Here is a 22,182-nt window from a genome sequence, read left to right on the forward strand (position 1 = left end):
TGCGAGTTAAGTTTTATTTGGGGCAAAATGAGAACTATAGCCCAGGAGACAGCACCTCATATAGCTCTGAGAAACTGCTCCAAAGAAGCAGGGGAAGGTCAGTATATATGTGATTTTGGTGAAGGGGGAGTACATGCAATCAAGCACATATTTATGCAGAAGGTTTCTGCTAGTCTCATGAAGGTTACCGCTAGTCATGAGGAGCAGACGTCACCATGAAGGATTTTAGTGCTTTTCTAGATATGAGATATAAGAATTGGGCTTATAAAATCGGCTCCTGAAAATATCTAACTATCTGAAGACCTGTCTGCCAGTTTTTCCCAGAGCACAGAGGGCTTCATTTCTGCTCTCCACCCTGAACTCCTTTCCAGGGGTGTTGAAAGTCAGCAGTTGCAGCAGCACATGATTTAATCCTTGTAGAGGTGGATGGCAAGTGCCAATGGCAAGTGCCAATTTGTAGCTGACATACTCATTGAACCTCAGTTTCCTTTTCCAACAAACTGAGACAAAGATCCTGCCTGCCACAAAGAATTCTCTAAGTCACAAATGGTGTGATAGATTAAAATGCATTTGACAAGTATAAATTTAGTAAATAAAGAACCTAGGATGTTTTAGGATAATTCACTTAAACATCCCTTGATTTCTCTGCTGAGGCAGACTCTGTGTAACTGCTGGAGATGAAGAGGTGAATATAACACTGTCCATGTCTTCTAGGAGCTCACAGTCCAGAAGGGAAAAGAGATTTAATCAGTAATTACAACCCAGCATGATCAGTGTCCTGATAGAAGAAAGCATGGGAGACTGTGGGAGCCCAGAGGATGAGCACACAACCCAGCCTGGGATAGAGGGGATCAGTGAAGGGATATTCAGGGAAAGCTTCCTGAAGGAGTGTCTGATCAGACTCTTCAAGGGCAAGTAACAGTAAGATGGGCAAAGAATACAGGGATACAGTGTGAAAGGATGGTTGAGGCAATAGGAACCGCATGGGCAAAGCAAAGGATAGTATATCTGAGGTGAAGACCAAGGCAGGAGTGGCCACACCAATAGGTAAGGACAGATTTGGAGAACTCAAATGTGGGGGACTTGATCCTGTAACGGGTAGAAACCCATTGGCCGGTTTTTAAGGAGGTCATGGATTTGGTCAGCTGCGCTGGTTGCTGTATATAGAGTAGATTAGAGCCAGGAAAATCAAAAGGCTGTGTAGTAAATAATCTACACAAATTTATGAAACACATGGAAGGTTCTCATCAAAGGTAATCTGAAAAGTCAACAAACATGTTTCTATATAACTGAACTGTTCAATTGAAATTTTAAATAAAGTTTAAAAATCAGTTTAGTCAGATTGTCCACATGTCCAGTGCTCAATAACTACATGTGGTTAGTAGCTACTGTATTGGACAGCATATATATAGAACATTTCTATCACTGCAGAAAGTTCTATCGGACAGTATTGATACATAAATGCCAACTGAGCAGAGGAGATGAAATGCCTGGGAAAATCAGCACTGACAGGACCAAGTTTAGTTCTCCTGTGTGTCAGCTCCTCTTCAGGAAGTAGTGCATTCCTGCCTGAGTCTTCAGAGACTTCCCTTTTGTTGTGTGAAATAGCACAGCACGGGGTGTAGGATAGAAATGCCCCCTACGTGAGCCATGGGAGTGGGTTTTCCCATGCTGCCATTCAGAGTGTCCCTGGGAGGTCTGCCTTCCCTAAAGATCTCCCGTGGTTTCTGCCTCCACAGCCAGCCACCCTCCTACCACAAAGCCAGTGTTGCTTCCTTCGGAAAAATATTCCCTGTAGGATTCACCCACTCCCTCTGTAAACATTTTTTAAAATGACACCTACTATGAGCCTGGCACTGAGTTAGTTGTGGTATGGAATTAAAGAGATATTCAAGTTATAATCACATTTCTCACATGTACGAACTCATTTAATTCTCATTGTAAAACTGGCATAAATGTCATCATCCTGTACAGAAGATGAAACTGGGATTCAGAGAGTTTAAGTGACTTACACAAGTCACACAGTCAGAAAGTAGCAAACCCAGGGAAGACTGGAATGTGCAAAGAAATCATGTAATTTCACATCAAAAATCCATGTCTTTAACATTTACAATTTAATGAGGAAGAAAAGACTAACACAAATCCAGTTTACAATTTCAAAAAAATGTGGTAAGAACAATGATACAGGCATGCTCAGAAAAGTATAGGAGCATCAAAGAGAGATGCCCTTGGTAGGCATAGGGAAGGATTTTTGGAGGAAATGACCCTTGAGCTGAGTATTAAGGGTGACCTGGGGTGAGCCAGATGAAGTGTAAGGTGGACAGAAGAGAGATGAAAATATTTTTTAATCAAACTTGTCATTTATATTTCTGCTTTGCTTATGTTGGTTTGGCCTTCTAAAAATATTACCAGTCTTTTCTTATTTGGTTCTTAAGTTTTAATTTAAAAAAAAATCCAACTGCCCTATGCTAAGGCTATAAAAGAGTTATTTAGGGATTTTTTTTGTTAGCCTGAATAAAATATTTAAAAGAACATGACTGAACTCAACAGAAAGGAAAATATTCTGATGTTGAAAGGAAGAGAGAAATCAATGGTGCAAAGTCATTATCCTTATAATTTCCTCTGCCCAGACTGTTCTTTTTTCAGATATCTGCCTGCCTCTTACTTCATTCCGGTCTCATCTCAAATGTTACATTATTGGAGAGGTCTTCCCTGACAATACTACTTAAAATGTACTACTCAGATATTTCATAGCTTCTATAGTATTGTGAATATCTTATATTCTATAATTTTTTTATACTTGCTTTCCTTATGTAGACAAATGCTATTGATTTTTATGAGTTAATATTAGAATTGTAAAATTCAGTGAACTCTCATATTATGTCTAACAGTTTGTTGACTATTTCAGATTTTTTTAACCTATTAGAAAAATCAACTGTAAAACCATAGTTGTCTCTTCCCTTCCTATTCTTTTAACTATTTCTTTTTCCTGTATTATTACTTTAGCCAGAGCCTCTAGTATTGTGTTTAAAAGTAGTTTATAGCTGGGATTCTTGTCTTTTCCTGACATTAAAGTTGCTACATCTAAATTTTTTCCAATAAATGTAACTTTTGACTCAAAGTCTTTGTCAAACTGAAGAAGTTTTCGAAGTTTTCAAATTTTTTCAATTACATGTAAATATTGAATGTTAAATCAAAAGCTCTTTTTGCAATTACTAACACAATCATGTGTTTTTTCTCCTTTAATGCAGTAAAACAAATTAATAGATTTTCTGATGTTGAAACATCTTTGCATTTGGGGGTTCAATATTATTTGATCACAGTTTGTATTTTAATGCATTGTTGGATTCAGTTAGCTATTTTATTTTTTAAATGTTTATATCTATGTTAGAAAATAAAATGGGTAGGACTTCCCTGGTGGCACAGTGGTTAAGAATCTGCCTGCCAATGAAGGGGACACAGGTTCAATACCTGCTCCAGGAGGATCCCACATGCCACGAAACAACTAAGCCCGTGCACCACAACTACTGAACCTGCACTCTAGAGCCCATGAGCCACAACTATTGAGCCCACGCGCCACAACTACTGAAGCACGCCTAGAGGCCATGCTCTGCAACAAGAGAAGCCACTGCAATGAGAAGCCCACAAACCACAACGAAGAGGAGCCCCGGCTCACTGCAACTAGAGGAAGCCAGCATGCAGCAATGAAGATCCAATGCAGCCAAAAAAAAAAAAGAAAAGAAAATGGGTCACCTGAGCCTAGAGAATTTGGGGGGGACATTTTTTATTATCATTTCTAATTCTTTAATTGTTATTATTTTGTATTTTTCTGGAGCCAATTTTGACATTTTATATGTTTCAGAAATCTATCAATTTCATTTATGTTTTAAATTTTCATATAATTTTTTTTTTTTTTTTTTTTTTTTACGATACATGGGCCTCTCACCGTTGTGGCCTCTCCCGCTGCGGAGCACAGGCTCCAGGTGCACAGGCTCAGCGGCCATGCCTCATGGGCCCAGCCGCTCTGCGGCATGTGGGATCTTCCTGGACCGGGGCACAAACCCATGTCCCATGCATTGGCAGGCGGACTCTCAACCACTGCGCCACCAGGGAAGCCCTCCATTTTTTTCTTGATTGGTATTAACAGAGATATATCTATCTTATTGATCTTTTCAAAGCTTTTAATTTTGTGAAACTCCCTTTCTCTCTCTCACTCACCCTCACTCTCTCTCACTCTTGCTCTCTCTCTTTCTCTCTTTCAATTAGGATTAGATTCAGGTACAAGCTACAGGAAAACCCAAAATGCCAGTGGCTTATGCAAGATAAAATATTTCTTCTTTCTTAAGTTTAAGAAGTTCTGAGATAGTTCAGGGCTGTTACGGTACTCTAAATGTCAGGGGTCAAACTATGTGTATCTTGGTGCTCCACTTTGCATGGTTTCCATTTTGGTCCAGGATGACTACTGGAGTTCCAGCCATTAAGATTATATTTCAGCCAGCAAGAAGGAGAAATGTCTTTTAAGGGCACATTCTGTAAGTTGCACATACAAATCTACTTATATCCCATTGAGAGAATTTGCTCACAGAAACACTCCTAGCTGAAGAAATGAGTCTCTATTATGGGCAGTTGTGTGCCCAGATCAGGAAAGGATATGTAATTGGTGTGGCCCAGTGCAAAAATTATTAAGAATTTCAAGATGGCAACAGGAGAGCTTTAAACTAATCTTGGGGCTTTCTGAGTATTGCACCCTGTGTGACTGCACAGGTCACATGCCCATGAAACTGATCTATTTAATGAAGAGGAGGAGGAGGAGAAATATGGAGGGACAATTGGAAGTCTATGCCCCATTATTTAATTTAATCATTTCTTCCCTTTTTTTTCCCATTTGTGGTTCTTAGGGTTTACTCTACCTGAATTGAACATTTAGCTAATTGTTTTATTTCCTAAAAAATGTATATTTCCTTCCATGTACTTAGATAGGTATTATTGCCATTTTACAAAGGAGAAGAATGAACACTGAGAATCTGAATACTCTGGTCAAGCTCAGAGAGTTAATAATTGGCAACACTGGGATATGAACCCAACCAGCTTGTCTCTGGATTCTGTGCTTTTACTTAGTGCAATGTACTACCTCTCTACATTGTATATACATTTTAATTGTACCTATCACTTAAGTTGTAACTTATTTTCTTATATTTCCCTTTCCAATTGTGGGGACATATTAAATTAAAAATGTGCACAACTATATTGTTTAGGAATACACACTTGAGTGATAAAACCATAAAGAAACACATAGAAGTGATCATGTCTCCTTGGTAAATCTTGATTGCCTCCAAGAAATATGAGTGTCACACACACACACCCTTGGTGAGATATGATTATTTCCTGGGTGAATTAATGAGGAAATCAGTAGTGATATCTTTCTGTTAGGAATAGGCAATGACTGAGAAGAGTAGAAGCTGCGGGAAAACTGCCCAAATCAGATATATACAGGTCAGAGGACAGATTGTCCTCCTTCAGAAAGAGGAGTAGAGTTCCCATAGAAGGGAATGAGATCATGGGCCACAGAAATTTGGAAGAAGATGGGGTTAAAGAAGAAAGGTCAAGGAAATTGAGACGGGAAAGAGGTCCCAAGATGGAAATTCCCACAAAGGCCACCGTCTTTTAGAAGGACCAAGTCTGAAAACCTTCACTTCTTCCGTAAAAGAGACTGCTGAAAATGGATGGGTTTCAGTCTGTTTCTCCCACTCCTTGCTAAGAACTACCTCCTTAAAGAACTTTGTATACTGTATGTAGCTCTTCATTTGGGTGAGATTAGCGGTAGCGGGACAGGGTAGTCCAAGAAGGATCAGACCTATTTAATGACATTGTTAGAAACTTATTTAAGAAATAAAATTTAAAACTTGGAGCTAAAAGGCTCTATGACACCCATTTTGCTAGGTCCCCCAGTGTCATTAAGATTGGACTTACTGATGTGACAAATATCTAAACACACTGAGCTTGAAACTGTAGGGAATAAAACAAGGCTGTTGCTGACGTGTTCAAGTAAAGACATTTAGTTTGAACATGAGACCACGGAAACTTATTTTCCAGTGCTCAAAAGAGTAACAAATTTTAGAGTTATAGAGTTACATGGTAGAAATGGAGTGACAATTTCAGAAGAGAGTCACAGATTATGATGCCAATAAGCCTAACTTTCCAGAATTGCTGTTGGAGTGCAAATCTTAGGATGTATCCAAATTAATAAGCATCTCTTCTATTAGTTTTAAGAGGAAGTGACAAATATGAAATTTAACTATGTCCAGTAAAAATATCCCTGAAATTGTGTATGAAAGTATATATATCCCAGAACTATCTGGAAATATATGGCTATGTAATGAAACACTGGGCCATGACTTTTTTTCATAAAATATGCAAAAAGAAAGCTGAATATACAATTAGTGTTATAAATCTGGAATTGGAATTGAGATGTTCTCTGATTTATGAGCACAGCAGTTTTCAAGAATAGTTTAGCCTGATAAAAACCTATATCCTCACTGAGTTGACCAAAATAGATCAATGACTAATACTAGGCCTAAAACTGTATATTTCTTTCCTGATTAATAAATATGATTAATTTTTCAGGTAAAATGGTCCAAATAAAAAACATATCCATACCCCAAGGAGTCTGTAATCCAAAAGCAAGAGTGGGCATGATGTGGAACACTGCAGAACAATACCCACATAATACATGTAGATGGAGTGGCATATGGCTACCGCAGCTGGAATGCTTTGTAAAGGATCCCCAGACCATCGCTGGTCTTTGAACACTTCCCCAGTTCAAAGTAGAGCACACCATCTATTATCAGCAAACTCTGAAAAGCCAAGTGAGATGTTTAAAGTAGCCTTGAGCAGAGGTCAGATTCCTAAACTGTGCAAAACTAAAAGGTAAAGCTCTCTGGCAAAGTAAACTACTGCCCATGCACATTACCATCCACCCTCAGTGGTAACACACTCTGTATCCTTGTCAAAGACAAACACAGCTAATTGACTTTCCTGATAAGATGCCACTAACCAATGATTAAGTGAAGATCTTAGATAAATATCTTTTGAGGGAAAATAGGAAAAAGTTTAAGAATTAATCATTTGGCTTAAGTTAATTAACCATTAAAACACTAGAGCTGTTATTGCTTTTGTTATCCTTTGTTGCTAACATTCAGGGACATTAAATAGAAAGGTAACTGGGATGTGATGAAAACATCATTGAAACTGGAGTCCGATCAGCTTTTGATTCTCAGCAAGTCACCTCATCTTTCTAAGCTCCATTTTTCCTAACCATAAAATAGGAGTAATTAATTGTATCTACTTCACTAGATTATTTAGAAATTAAATGAGTTTGTATATATTAACACATTTCCTAAACCAGAAAGCACTGCAAATGTTAGAGATTATTATGTAACTTCCATTGTTTCTGTGTTCTACTAAATTCCCATGGAAGCCCCTCAAATGACCCTCTAAGCATTTTTATTTGTTATTTTTTTAAAAATAGATTTTAATTTTTAGGATAGTTTTAGATTTACAGAAAAACTGAGAAAATAGAATAGTTTCCATATACCCTACACCCTGTCTCCCCTATTATTAAGTTCTTGTATTAGTATGGTACATTTGTTACAATTAATGAACCAATATTGATACACTATTATCTTTTTATGAAGATGTATGAAGTTGTTTATTTATTTTGGCCAAACAGCACACCTTGCAGAATCTTAATTCCCTGACCAGGGATTGAACCCGCACCCTTGGCAATGAGAGCACAGAGTCCCTAACCACTAAACCAGAGGGAACTCCCCTGACACACTATTATTAACTAAAGTCCAGAGTTTATTGAGATTTCCTTTGTTTTACCTAATGTCCATTTTATTTTCCAAGATCCCATGCAGGATACCACTTTACATTTAGCTGTCTCCTTAAGCTACTCTTAGCTATAACATTTTCTCAGACTTTCCCTGTTTTTGATGACCTTGAGAGTTTTGGAGAACATTACTCAAAATGATGCCCATCTATTGCAATTTGTCTGATGTTTTTCTCATGATTAGACAGTGGTTATGTGTTTTGGGGAAGATGATAACAGAGGTAAATTGCCATTTTCATCACATAATATCAAAGGTATATACTATCAGTATGATTTATGACATTGATGTTGATCTTGATCACCTGGCTGAGGTAGTATTTGTCAGTTTTCTCCATTGTAAACTTACTTTTTCTCCCTTTCTGTACTGTACTCTTTGGAGGAAGTCACCATGTGCAGTCCACACTTACGGAGTGGGGAGTTATGCTTCCCCTCTCTGGTTTTGCTTTTACCAAATAAAAGCAGTATTTCCATGGGACAGAGGGAATATTATCTTTTAAGATATTTTCAAAGAGCTGGTACGAGCTCACTCTTTTTAGAAGAAAAACTATAGGAAGAATAGTTTTCTATTCCTTGCCTTGAAAATCATAGTCAGTTCCCATTTTTACTTCAAAATAACTTTTATCTTAAAGGAAAAAAAAGTTTGTTAGATTTGCCACTGAATGCTTGAGGGGGCCTGTCCCCTACATATAGTCCTGTTTTTTCCTTCCTTCTTCTACTATCTTATCTGTACCTTCTTTAAAAGGAAAACTCATGCATTCATTTCTTCTTTTATATTTTTCCACCATGCTACTTCAAATATGTTGCTTGTATAATTTTTCTTGAGATGAAAAATTAGAATCTAAGCTTCTCTCTGAGGGAATATTAACTTTGAAGTTCAGGGAGGCAAAATCAAAGTGAAATCTGCAATTTACTTCCTTACAACAAGTTCTGGGAAGATAAAACTAACAAGACACAAAAGGAAAAATCTGTTTCAAACTGCTAATAAAGATGCAGTAATGAGTAGAAATAAAGAAAACATGAGGAAGTTGTGAATAAAAGCAACTTGGTTTACAACAATTGAATTTCCCTAAACCTCAGCAATGTGGGCAAGCCAAGGTATCTAAATCTCAAACTTCTGATTCAGCCATTCCTGGGCAAACTTTATTTCTCAAATACTAGTTTCTGTGGCACAATAAAAACAGTAAACGTACAAATACACACAGTGAAATCTGACACAAGGAATTTAGATGGTTTAAACTAGGTGATTAACATCTGGTTTGAAAAAAAGCCATATGGAGGTAGGTAATATTTTTCTTTTTTTTTAACATATTTATTGGAGTATAATTGCTTTACAATGGTGTGTTAGCTTCTGCTTTACAACAAAGTGAATCAGTTACATGTATACATATATCCCCATATCCCCTCCCTCTTGCGTCTCCCTCCCACGTTCCCTATCCCACCCCTTTAGGTGGTCACAAAGAACAAAGCTGATCTCCCTGTGCTCTGCAGCTGCTTCTCACTAGCTATCTACTTTACATTTGGTAGCATATATAAGTCCATGCCACTCTCTCACTTCATCCCAGCTTACCCTCCCCCCCTCACTGTCTTCAAGTCCATTCTCTACATCTGCGTCTTTATTCCTGTCATGTCCCTGGGTTCTTCAGAACCGTATTTTTCTTTAGATTCCATATATATGTGTTAGCATACAGTATTTGTTTTTCTCTTTCTGACTCACTTCACTCTGTATGACAGACTCTAGGTCCATCCACCACATTACAAATAACTCAACTGTGTTTATTTTTATGGCTGAATAATATTCCATTGTATATATGTGCCACATCTTCTTTATCCATTCATATGTCAATGGACACATAGGTTGCTTCCACGTCCTGGTTATTGTAAATAGAGCTGCAATGAACATTGTGGAACATGACTCTTTTTGAATTATGGTTTTCTCAGGGTATATGCCCAGTAGTGGGATTGCTGGATCGTATGGTAGTTCGATTTTAAGTTTTTTAAGGAACCTCCATACTGTTCTCCCTAGTGGCTGTATCAATTTACATTCCCACCAGGAGTGTATGAGGTTCCCTTTTCTTCACACCCTCTCCAGCATTTATTATTTCTAGATTTTTTGATGATGGCTATTCTGACCGGTGTGAGATGATATCGCATTGTAGTTTCCATTTGCATTTCTCTAATGATTAATGATGTTGAGCATTCTTTCATGTATTTGTTGGCAATCTGTATATCTTCTTTGGAGAAATGTCTATTTAGGCCTTCTGCCCACTTTTGGATTGGATTGTTTGTTTTTTTCGATATTGAGCTGCATGAGCTGTCTGTAAATTTCGGAGATTAATCCTTTGTCATTGCTTCATTTGCAAATATTTTCTCCCATTCTCAGGGTTGTCTTTTGGTCTTGTTTATGGTTTCCTTTGCTGTGCAAAAGCTTTTAAGTTTCATTAGGTCCCATTTGTTTATTTTTGTTTTTATTTCCATTTCTCTAGGAGCTGAGTCAGAAAGGATCTTGCTGTGATTTATGTCGTAGAGTGTTCTGCCTATGTTTTCCTCTAAGAGTTTGATGGTGTCTGGCCTTACATTTAGGTCTTTAATCCATTCTGAGTTTATTTTTCTGTATGGTGTTAGGTAATGTTCTAATTCCATTCTTTTACATGTAGCTGTCCAGTTTTCCCAGCACCATTTATTGAAGAGGCTGTCTTTTCTCCATTGTATATTCTTGCCTCCTTTATCAAAGATGAGGTGACCATATGTGTGTGGGTTTCTCTCTGGGCTTTCTATCCTGTTACACTGATCTACATTTCTGTTTTGGTGTCAGTAGCATACTGTCTTTATTACTGTAGCTTTGTAATATAGTCTGAAGTCCAGGAGCCTGATTCCTCCAGCTACGTTTTTCTTTCTCAAGATTGCTTTGGCTATTCGGGGTCTTTCTTTTCTCCATACAAATTGTGAAATTTTTTGTTCTAGTTCTGTGAAAAATGCCAGTGGTAGTTTGATAAGGCTTGCACTGAATCTGTAGATTGCTTTGGGTAGTATAGTCATGTTCACAATGTTGACTCTTCCAATCCAAGAACATGGTATATCTCGCCATCTATTTGTTTCATCTTTAATTTCCTTCATCAGTGTCTTACAGTTTTCTGCATACAGGTTTTCTGTCTCCTTAGGTAGGTTTATTCCTAGGTATTTTATTCTTTTTGTTGCAGTGGTAAATGGGAGTGTTTTCTTAATTTCTCTTTCAGATTTTTCATCATTAGTGTATAGGAATGAAAGATATTTCTTGCATTAATTTTGTATCCTGCAACTTTACCAAATTCATTGGTTAGTACTAGTAGTTTTCTGGTAGCATCTTTAGGATTATCTATGTATAGTATCATGTCATCTGCAAACAGTGACAATTTTACTACTTCTTTTCCGATTTGGATTCCTTTTATTTCTTTTTATTCTCTGATTGCTGTGGCTAAAACTTCCAAAACTATGTTGAATAATAGTGGTGAGAGTGGACAACCTTGTCTTGTTCCTGTTCTTAGCGGAAATGGTTTCAGTTTTTCACCACTGAGAATGATGTTGGCTGTGGGTTTGTTATATTTGGCCTTTATGATGTTGAGGTAAGTTCCCTCTATGCCTACTTTCTGGAATGTTTTTTTTCATAAATGGGTGTTGAGCTTTGTCGAAAGATTTTTCTGCATCTATTGAGATGATCATATGTTTTTTCTCCTTCAGTTTGTTAGTATGGTATATCACATTGATTGATTTGCATATATTGAGGAATCCTTGCATTCCTGAGATAAACCCCACTTTATCATGTTATGTGATCCTTTTCATGTGCTGTTGGATTCTGTTTGCTAGCATTTTGTTGAGGATTTTTGCATCTATGTTCATCAGAGATATTGGCTTGTAATTTTCTTTCTTTGTGACATCTTTGTCTGGTTTTGGTATCAGGCTGATGATGACCTCATAGAATCAGTATGCGAGTGTTCCTCCCTCTGCTATATTTTGGAAGAGTTTGAGAAGAATAGGTGTTAGCTCTTCTCTAAATGTTTGATAGAATTCGCCTGTGAAGCTATCTGGTCCTGGGCTTTTGTTTGTTGGAAGATTTTTAATCACATTCTCAATTTCAGTGCTTGTGATTGGTCAGTTTATATTTTCTATTTCCTCCTGGTTCAGTCTCGGGAGGTTGTGCTTTTCTAACAATTTGTCCATTTCTTCCAGGTTGTCCATTTTATTGGCATAGAGTTTCTTGTAGTAATCTCTCATGATCCTTTGTATTTCTGCAGTGTCAGTTGTTACTTCTCCTTTTTCGTTTCTAATTCTATTGATTTGAGTCTTCTCCCTTTTTTTCTTGATGAGTCTGGCTAATTGTTTATCAATTCTGTTTATCTTCTCAAAAACCAGCTTTTAGTTTTATTGATCTTTGCTATTGTTTCCTTCATATCTTTTTCATTTATTTCTGATCTTTATGATTTCTTTCCTTCCGCTAACTTTGGGGTTTTTTTGTTCTTCTTTCTCTAATTGCTTTAGGTGTAAGGTTAGGTTGTTTATTTGAGATGTTTCTTGTTTCTTGAGGTAGGATTGTATTGCTATAAACTTCCCTCTTAGAACTGCTTTTGCTGCATCCCATAGGTTTTGGGTCATCGTGTTTTCATTGTCACTTGTTTCTAGGTATTTTTTGATTTCCTCTTTGATGTCTTCAGTGATCTCTTGGTTATTAAATAGTGTATTGTTTAGCCTCCATGTGCTTGTAGGTTTTACAGATTTTTTCCTGTAATTGATATCTAGTCTCATAGCTTTGTGGTCGGTAAAGATACTTGATACTATATCAATTTTCTTATATTTACCAAGGCTTGATTTGTGACCCAAGATATGATCTATCCTGGAGAATGTTCCATGAGCACTTTAGAAGGAAGTGTATTCTGTTGTTTTTAGATGGAATGTCCTATAAATATCAATCAAGTCCATCTTGTTTAAAGTATAATTTAAAGCTTGTGTTTCCTTATTTATTTTCAGTTTGGATGATCTGTCCATTAGTGAAAGTGGGGTGTTAAAGTCCCCTACTATGATTGTGTTACTTTTGATTTCCCCTTTTATGTCTGTTAGCATTTGCCTTATGTATTGAGGTGCTCCTATGTTGGGTGCATAAATATTTACAATTGTTATATCTTCTTCTTGGATTGATCCCTTGATCATTATGTAGTGTCCTTCTTTCTCTCTTTTAATAGTCTTTATTTTAAAGTCTATTTTGTTTGATATGAGAATTGCTACTCCAGCTTTCTTTCGATTTCCATTTGCATGGAATATCTTTTTTCCATCCCCTCACCTTCAGTCTATATGTGTCTCTAGGTCTGAAGTGGGTCTCTTGTAGACAGCATATATATGGGTCTTGTTTTTGTTTCCATTTAGCCAGTCTATATCTTTTGGTGGGAGCATTTAATCCATTTACATTTAAGGTAATTATCCATATGTACGTTCCTATTACGATTTTCTTAATTGTTTTGGGTTGTTTTTGTCAGTCTTTTCCTTCTCTTGTGTTTCCTAGACAACTTCCTTTATCATTTGTTGTAAAGCTGGTTTTGTGGTGCTGAATTCTCTTAGCTTTTGCTTTTCTGTAAAGTTTTTAATTTCTCCCTCAAATCTGAATGAGATCCTTGCTGGGTAGAGTAATCTTTGTTGTAGGTTTTCCCTTCCACACTTTAAATATGTCTTGCCACTCCCTTCTGGCTTGCAGAGTTTCTGCTGAAAGGTCAGCTGTTAACCTTATGGGGCTTCCCTTGTATTTTATTTGTTCTCTTTCCCTTGCTGTTTTTAATATTTTTTCTTTGTATTTAATTTTTGATAGTTTGATTGATATGTGTCTTGGTGTGATTTTCCTTGGATTTATCCTGTATAGGACTCTCTGCCCTTCCTGGACTTGATTAACTATTTCCTTTCCCACATTAGGGAAGTTTTCAACTGTAATCTCTTCAAATATTTTCTCAGTCCCTTTCTTTTTCTCTTCTTCTTCTGCGACTCCTATAATTCAAATGTTGGTGTGTTTAACATTGTTCCAGAGGTCTCTAAGACTGTCCTCAGTTCTTTTCATTCTTTATACTGCTCTGCAGTAGTTATTTCCACTGTTTTATCTTCCATGTCACTTATCTGTTCTTTTGCCTCAGTTATTCTGCTATTCATTCCTTCTAGCGTTCTTAATTTCATTTATTGTATTGTTCATCATTGTTTGTTTGCTCTTTAGTTCTTCTAGGTCCTTGTTAAATGCTTCTTGTATTTTCTCCATTTTATTTCCAAGATTTTGGATCATCTTTACTATCATTATTCTGAATTCCTTTTTTCAGGTAGACTGGCTATTTCCTCTTCATTTGTTTGGTCTGGTGGGGTTTTACCTTGCTCCTTCATCTGTTGTGTGTTTCTCTGTCTTCTCATTTTGCTTAACTTACTGTGTTTGGGGTCTGCTTTTTGCATGCTGCAGGTTCATAGTTCCCGTTGTTTTTGGTGTCTTCCCCCAGTGGCTAAGGTTGGTTCTGTGGGTTGTGTAGGCTTCCTGGTGGAGGGGACAAGTGCCTGTTTTCTGGAAGATGAGGCTGGCTCTTGTCTTTCTGGTGGAGAGGACTGTGTCTGGTCCTGTGTTTTGGGGGTGTCTGTGACCTTATTATGATTTTAGGCAGCTCTCTGCTAGTGTGTGGGTTTGTGTTCCTGTCTTGCTAGTTGTTTGCCATAGGGTGTCCAGCACTGTAGCTTGCTGGTCATTGAGTGGAGCTAGGTCTTAGTGTTGAGATGGAGATCTCTGGGAGAGCTTCCACTATTTGATATTACGTGGAGCCAGGAAGTTTCTGGTGGACCAATGTTCTGAACTCAGCTCTCCCACCTCAGCGTCTCAGGCCTAACACCCGGCCAGAGCACCAAGACCCTGTCAGCCACATGGCTCAGAATAAAAAGGAGAAAAAAAGAAAGAAAGAAAAAAGTAATATAAAGTTATTAAAATAAAAAATAATTATTAAAATATTAAAAAGTAATAGAAAGAAAGAACGAGAGAGCCACCAAACGAAGAAAAAAATCCACCAATGATAATAAGTGCTAAAAACTATACTTAAAAAAAAAAACAACAAATAAAACTGGACTGAACCCTTGGAGAAATGGTAAAAGCAAAGCTATACAGAAAAATCACACAAAGAAGCATACAATTACACCCTCACAAAAAGAGAAAAAGGAAAAGAACATATATATATATATGTATATATATATATATATTAAAAAAATAAAGGAGGAAGAGCTCAACCAAATCAATAAACAAATCTACCAGTGATAATAAACTCTAAATACTAAACTAAGAAAAACATAAAACCAGAAACAAAGTAGATGCAGAAAGCAAACCCCAAGTCTACAGTTGTCCCCGATGTCCACTGCTTCAATTTTGTGATGATTCCTTGTCTATTCTGGTATTCCACAGATGCAGGGTACATCAAGTTGATTGTGGACATTTAATCTGCTGCTCTTGAGAGTGCTGGGAGAAATTTCCCTTTCTCTTCATTGTTCGCCCAGTTCCAGGGGTTCAGCTTTGGATTTGGTCCTGCCTCTGTCTTTAGGTCGCCTGAGGGCGTCTGTTCCCAGCCCAGACAGGATGGGGTTAAAGTAGCAGCTGATTAGGCGGTTCTGGCTCACTTAGGCCGGTGGGGAGGGAGGGGTATGGAATGAGGGGTGAGCCTGCAGTGGCAGAGGCCAGCGTGACATTGCACCAGCCTGAGGCGCGCTGTACATTCTCCCGGGGAAGTTGTCCCTGGATCATGGGACCCTGGCAGTGGCGGGCTGCACAGTCTCCCGGGAGAGGCGGTGTGGATAGTGACCTGTGCTTGCACACAGGCTTCTTGGTGGCTGCAGCAGCAGCCTTAGCGTCTCACGCCCGTCTCTGGGGTCCGCGCTGATAGCCGTGGCTCACGTCAGTCTCTGGAGCTTGTTTAGACAGTGCTCCGAATCCCTTCTCGTGCACCCCAAAGCAATGGTCTCTTGCCTCTTCGGCAGCTCCAGACTTTTCCCGGACTCCCTCCCGGCTAGCCGTGGCGCACTAGCCCCTTCAGGCTGTGTTCACTCAGCCAACCCCAGTCCTCTCCCTGCGATCTGACCTCCGAAGCCCGAGCCTCAGCTCCCAGCCCCCACCCGCCCCGGCGGGTGAGCAGACAAGGCTCTCGAGCTGGTGAGTGCTGGTCGGCAGCGATCCTCTGTGCAGAAATCTGTCTGCTTTGCCCTCTGCACCCCTGTTGCTGTGCTCTCCTCTGTGGCTCTGAATCTTCCCCCGTGCCAACCCCCGTCTCTGCCAGTGAAGGAGCTTCCTAGTGTGTGGAAACTTTTCCTCCTTCACAGCTCCCTCCCAGAGGTGCAGGTCCCGTCCCTATTCTTTTGTCTCTGTTTTTTCTTTTGCCCTACCCAGGTACGTGGGGAGTTTCTTACCTTTTGGGAAGTCTGAGATCTTCTACCAGAATTCTGCAGGGGTTCTGTAGGAGTTGTTCCACATGTAGATGTATTTCTGATGTATTTGTGGGGAGGAAGATGATCTCCACATCTTATCCATCCGCCATCTTGAAGGTCTCCCCGGTAATCTTTTTCTAAAGATAGTTATGTGCATATACAATTCTTGCCTTCCTCCCTATCAAAAATACATACATATCCAGGAAAGAAATTTTGCATTTGGCCAGCATACTTTTAAAACAATTTCTTTTTTCATAACAACAACAAAAAAAACAAAGATTGAAAGCTTCCTAGTCACAGGCAATACAGTGTAAAGTAAGGAATACTAGTTTGGAACTAGAAGAAATTGAATTCAAATTCCAACCTCACCACTTACTAGCTGTAAGACTTTATAGTGAGTTATTTAACTTTCCTGAATCTCAATTTCCTCATGTATAAATGACACACTAGACCTACCTTGTGGATCATTATGACAATTAGATATAATGTAGGTTAGATGCATGGCAAAAAAGCCTAATTAATATATAAGAGGCTTTGAATTAGGGAGAAAGAAGATACTATTCTGATCCTCACAAACTTGATAATCTTAGTGGACGAAATGGAGATTAATCAAGGAATAACCAAAAGCAGTAAAATTATTAAAATAATAAACTCTACAAAGTCACTTAGAAAAAGGTAGGTTTCCCTGAGCAGGTGTAGATGGAACTAAAATAAATCATTGAAAAAGCTGAAAGAAAGATAGGCATTAACTGCATAAAGCCCCAAGGAAGAGCAGTTAAGATAAAGGAAACAGAATTTGCAAAGTTCCTGTGGTGAGGGAGAGAAGAGGGTGCTTTCAAGGAAGTGAAAGGAGAATGCAGGCAGGCTTGAGGGTCAGTGCAGTGGGAGAGGTGGCAGGAATCAAGACAAGGAGGATCTTGTAAACCATCTTAAGGATTTTGCTCCTTGCCCCACAGAGAATGAAAAACCATTGAAAGGTTTTGAGCAGAGCAGTGACATAATCATATTTTTTAAAAGGCTCACTCAGGCTGCTGTGGGAATGGACTACAAGGGTAGGAAAAGATAGAGGAAGTTCTGAGGAAGCCAAGGCAGCAGGCTAAGCTGGGGATGAGAGAGGCACCAGAAGAGTAAATGTAGGCACAGAGAAATTAGTGCGAGATCCAAAGTTGGCAGGTCTATCTTCCTCCAAATTTTGTGTTTTCTAACTTTATATGTTGTAATAAAGTACTAAATACCTGCAATGAACACCCATAGAAAGCAGGATGCTGTGGTGTAGCCTGATTGAGTCAAAGAATTTCCCCAGTATCCAGCACTTAGGTTTCTCCCCAGCAACAAAATTATGTGGAGAAGGTGAAGAGCACAGGATAGCAGTGTTCACAATAAACGAGGGGACTAAATACATGAGGGAGAGAGAGAGGCTGAGTGGTGGAAAGGGCACTAGATGCAGACACTGGATACCCAAGTTCTAGGCCTAGCTCTGCCACATACATTTGAACAAACAAACCCCTTCTCCTCTTCAGACCAACCTCATCTATGAAATGACCAAGTGGAACTAGCTGATCTCTAAGGTTCCTTTCAGTGCATGTGTTTCTCTCACTGTGGAAGCCACATCTATAAAGGCAGCTTAGCACAGTGGTTTAGAGTGCAGGAAGCCATCGTATTAAGAGCAAAACCTTAATAAGTGTTTACCATGCGCCAGGCATTGTTCTAAGTATTATATATAAACTGCCTTAATCTTCTCAGAAAATCTTGTGGGTAGTAACTATTATTATTATCATCAGCTTCATTTTATAGTTGAGAAAACCTACGCACAGAGGTGTTAAGTAACTTGCTCAAGATGTCACAATTATTAAGCAGCAGAGGCAGGATTTGAATGTCGTAGTCTAGCTGTGATATACACATCCGTTTAAGGATGCCTGGGTTCAAATACTGGCTCTGTTGTTTCCCAGCAATGTGAGTCCCTCTGTGCCTCAGTTTTCTCATCTGTAAAATGGGAATAATAATAGTTCTTACCCAAACATGTTTTGTGAGGATTAACTGAGAATATATATTTCTATATTTTATATATATATATATATATATATATATATATATATATATATATATATATATAGCAATTAGAGGAATAGTACCTAGAACTTAGTAAGTGCTCAGTAAATGTTAGGTGTTATTATTACTTGGTGGCTCAAGGAAGAATGGACACATACATTTTGGGAAACATTCATTGGCAAGAATGACTCATTCTGATCCCAAGCTTTCAAGGTGTTTCCAAGGCAAAGAGGCAAACTTTAAACTCTGAGACTCTGCAGAGGAGAGCTATTGCCTATTCTGTGCAAAGGATTTCTCCTCGTGTTTATTTTTAATTTATGTCCTCATTCAACACTTGAAAATAGGAATAAAGCATGGTTATGGTAAATAACCTATGAACAAAATAAAACATAATTCCTATACATAGTCCAATATGATTCTAATTAAGTTTGGAATGCCTTAGTTTTGTTATAAATCAATTTATTGGGTCACAGCCAGAAATTAAAAGAAATAAAATAATAGGAAGGTATAAGATTGAATAGCAAACATCACAGTGCATTGCAGGTAGTAAAGGTAAATATTGTTTCATAAAAGTTTTGTTTCAGAAGGAGAGACAATGTAAATTATATTTTTCACCTTGCACAGTTTTTTAAAACATTTAAATAACACTGAACTAGATTAGTTATTCATTCAACAAACATTCACTATGTGTAGTTTATGCTAAGAGTTCTGCCAAAAGCTGGGTTCACAGGAAATAATTAATAGCGTTCCAGCTTTAAGTTCAAAGTGAAATGAGGGAAACAGACACTGAACAAAACCACACTAAACCTTATGGGACCTGGGCCTCACTTCCTAGAAGAGGAGTGATGTTTAGGAGGGAAGGAATGTTTGTAATTGCTGAAGTACCATGGGAACTACATGACTGGGGAAAGGCGTGCTTTTTCTGTCACAGTCAATGGTAGCTTGAAGAATTTTCTTTGTTTTTAGATTCACCTTAATTTTTAAAAATCTAATGTTTACACGGCCAAGGAATGAATAAGCTGTGAGATATAAATAACAATTTATGTAGCTGATTTAATGTATTTTCTTTATTTTTAACAGGTTCTTTGCCTCTGGAACATTATGGGGGTACAAAGCGTGGCATGAGAGAAAACTAGATCCCTGTCCACTCTTTCTCCTCTAGATCCTACTATTATAGGTTAACAACAGAAGCTGTTGAATTGTGGGAAATATAGTTAAAACCCCACAGTAATTAGTTCAGGAGCCCCACAGATTGTTAATGAGGTTGTCTGAATTATCACCTGCTCCTGGAAGGGTCAGGTGTGAGCCCATTGGCAGCCAGGGCCCTTGAGTCAGTGACAAGGATGTGGGAATGGAGGGAGGGGTCTGCACGCTGTCCTGCAGGTGTTTTCTGAGAGTCCCTGAATCAGTATTTTATTTTCTGTGTATTTTGTTGCATTCACTATCTGCAAGAGGCTAGGCTAGATGTTAGAGGAGATATAACAGGTGAGAGACACAACCCTTGCCCACAAAGAACTCACATAGACAAGATATTTACACAAGGGACAAAAGCCCAAAGCAGATGTGGAGCAACACAGCATAAGAACACTGACCTTGGAGTGAATCATGGTCCTACTACTTTCTAGCTGTGTGGCTTGGGGCAAAATCACCTAACCTTTCAGAGTTTCAGTTACCTTAGCTGCAAAGTCAGGATGATTGGGTATTTATAAGGAGTAAACGATAGCCAAGAATGAAGTGGGCAGCATATCATTGAATGAATACTAGGTGCTCAGTAACTGAGTTGACTGCAAAGTTAAAGTGCCTGCAAAGAAATACCAGGGAAATGCTTTGGAGCTTCAAAGGAGGAAAGTGTCCTATCAGGAAAAACTTCTTGGAGGTGGCATCTGAGATGAAACTTCCTGGATTTGTCTGATGTTAGAATGAGGCAATGGGGGAAAATGTTCCCAGGGAGGAATGGCATAAACAAAGGCATGGAGGTGGGAAAACCTGGGACATTCCAAATAGTAGACATGTTTTTGCTGGGAAGTGTAGTTGCATACACAAATAAGTCAGTTTCCAACCTCAAAAAGCTCATAGTCTAGTGGGGAGACAGACTCACAGACTGAAATTGATAAAGCAGAGTGACACCAATTGTGATAGGGGACTGCACAGGGGCAGTGGGAATCCAGTGGAGGCCCACTTGGGCCAGCCTGGGCTAAGGCTGACCAGGTGGGAATAGCAGAAGATGAAGGCGGTGGGTGGGACTCTAGGGTGGCAGGGGAAATGCTGACTGTGTGGCCCATTCTCAATAGAAATGCCAGTCAGGAAATCATATTGGCACACAGCATAGGAACATGATAGGGATGAAAACTGGATTGGTAGCAGTGAGAGAGTAAGAGAGGTGACTGAGAGCAGGAATCAGAGAGAAAAATGGCAGAATTCTAGAACATACAGGTGGAGCCATTTAGTGCCATGATGAAGCCTGGAGTTGATTGTGAAGCTGGTGGCTGAAATGGAGGGAAAGTGAGTCACTGGAGGTGAGCAGTGCAAGGATTAGTGGGATTAAGTGACTAAAAAGACTACTGTTGTCTGTTGATGACCTGGAAGGCAGAGATAGAGGGAAAGCTATGTGGAAGAGATCAGTGAGCCAAGTATAAAAATCACCCAGAAAGGTGGGATTGCGTCTTGGAGGCCAGTAGATATTTTTGGTGTTTTAAATGTGCTAGCTACTTACTATTGAGCACCTGCTCTATGCCAGGCACTTTAGGATCACATTAGTATCTCCAGTTGTGTAGGTTAGCATATTAGTAGGTTTGCTGTGACGGGAAGGTCCAAAATAAGTGGCCTAAATAAGATAGAAGTTCATTCCTCTGTCATGTAAAAGTCTGGGTATGTAGTCCACGGCTGCTATGACAACACATTCATCAAGTTTCCTGGGGCTTTCTGTTTTCTTGTCCTGCCAACTTGTACCTCCGCTCCCACCATGACATCTGCATTTCTATCAGCTGGAAGGAAGGGACAGTGGATAGTGTGACCCAGAGTCACTAAGAATGACCAAGATTCAAGAGAAAGGGGATTAGATTCCCCTCTTGGTGAGGGAGTAGCAAGGTCACATTGCAGAAGAGCAGGTGGGTAGGGAGATATTGTTGTAGCCACATTTGGAAATTACAATCTGCCACACATTACAATAAATGACCTTTAACAGAATGCTGCTCGGCTTAATGAATATGAGTAATCTTCAGACCAAATGGCCATGAATAAAATGGATTCCATTTACTTATTTCATTCATTTTAATCCAAAGAACAACCCTGTAAAGTAGATTTAATTCACACCCTCATTTTACAGATATGGGAAGTTAGGTACCCTTCCAAGATCCGTGAGATGGTTAATTGTGGAGCTGGGATTTGAACCAAAGCCTATTTGGCTCCCAAGCTTGTGCTCTTTCCTGGCATGACACAGCCTCTCATGAAGCCTGACATCCAGAGGAAACGCAACAGAAAAGAAAGATTTGCTTCTCCTTTCACAAGGACTCAATAAATATTTGTCAAATCGAACTGAGTTAAATCAAACTCCTAGAGGAAAATCTTGTAAACAAAACCTGAAAGATGTATATAAAACTAAAGTTAGCTTTGAAAGAAATACATTAACCAGCTAATGAAACAAGATCTATGTGAACAGCATTTCTTCATTCACTGGTATCCACACAACAAAATATTAATTTTTTAAAAGTACTATTCCCTGCTCCATTCTAAAATGATTCAAATTAGATTAGAAATGTCAATAAAATGAAATAATACTTAGAGATTTTAGTTATCAT

The sequence above is a fragment of the Phocoena phocoena genome, chromosome 1 (genome assembly GCF_963924675.1).
Source record: "Phocoena phocoena chromosome 1, mPhoPho1.1, whole genome shotgun sequence".
Lineage (NCBI taxonomy): Eukaryota > Metazoa > Chordata > Mammalia > Artiodactyla > Phocoenidae > Phocoena > Phocoena phocoena.